The sequence below is a fragment of the Corvus brachyrhynchos genome, unplaced genomic scaffold (assembly GCF_000691975.1).
Source record: "Corvus brachyrhynchos isolate BGI_N302 unplaced genomic scaffold, ASM69197v1 scaffold310, whole genome shotgun sequence".
NCBI classification, from domain to species: domain Eukaryota; kingdom Metazoa; phylum Chordata; class Aves; order Passeriformes; family Corvidae; genus Corvus; species Corvus brachyrhynchos.
The window spans coordinates 3,849,580-3,850,518 of NW_008236213.1; the positions used below are offsets into that span (position 1 = coordinate 3,849,580).

The 939-nt window shown below is 51.0% G+C and overlaps 1 protein-coding gene across 2 annotated transcripts in view; it reads left to right on the forward strand.

Annotated features, from left to right (window-relative positions):
* The window catches only part of ARL15 (ADP ribosylation factor like GTPase 15), a 244,106-nt gene that overhangs the window by 35,266 nt on the left and 207,901 nt on the right, over positions 1-939 (forward strand). The gene's annotated exons all lie outside the window — the stretch shown is intronic.

The window sequence follows — 939 nt, forward strand, 5'->3', positions numbered from 1 at the left end:
CTCCGCCCCGCCGCCCCGCGCCTCCGCCCGGCCTTCGCACCGTCAGACACGGGGCTGTGCGAACGGAGTGCAGGTGTGGCAGTGCTGCTGCTGGGAAACGTCCAGAGTTGCAGTTGAGGCGGATTCGTGTTTTAGCGAAGAGCTGTCATGGCACGTTGTTGTGAAAACACTGCTTGCCGTCTTAGTTTTAAGCTGCAGTTTAAGACATGGAGCCCTCATTCCTACTGAGGATGAACAAATTTTAGATCCCTGCCAAAAGGGAGGGTGTGACCGAAGGTTCTATTATGAGGAGAAGGCTGAGAAGAGACTGGGGCAAGTTTAGGAATTCTGAAGTCGAGGGGATGAGGGGAGTGAGTGTGTGTGGTGTGAGGTGAGAGAGCTGATTTTGTTTGGGTTTTTTCCCCCCACTGTTTTCCCTGCTAGTATCTTGCCTTCAGTGCAATACAGGATAGTCCTGTGACTTGTGAGCATCTGAAGCAATTACTGGGAGATTTTGTGGTCTGAGGCACGGGACGCTGGACGGAGCAATGAATAAAGCTGGAACAAGTGACCCTGTACATTAAGGAGAACAGGGATGGCCCGACCCTGTGAGTACAAGACTACAGAGGGACTAGAAGGCTGGCAATGGCAGTCAGGACTGCAGAAAGGGAGAGCTAAGTCTGAGCGTGAGACCTAATTTGGAGTAGTTCCCTTGGGGTGTTTGAAATGGTACAGTGCAGCACCTCATGGTAAACAAACATTTCCTGCACAGTGGAAGTTTTGGGGTGAGTGAGTGCCTGAGCCTGACACCTGGGAGACATGGTGATAGCAGGAAATGAGCAGTGTACTTGTGTTAGGGCAGAGGGATGTAAAATATAAGAACAGAAAGGCAACATTTCTACCTGCAGCCCCCAACATTTCTAGGGTTTTGTGCTGTGAAAAGCCAAACCACAACCACCT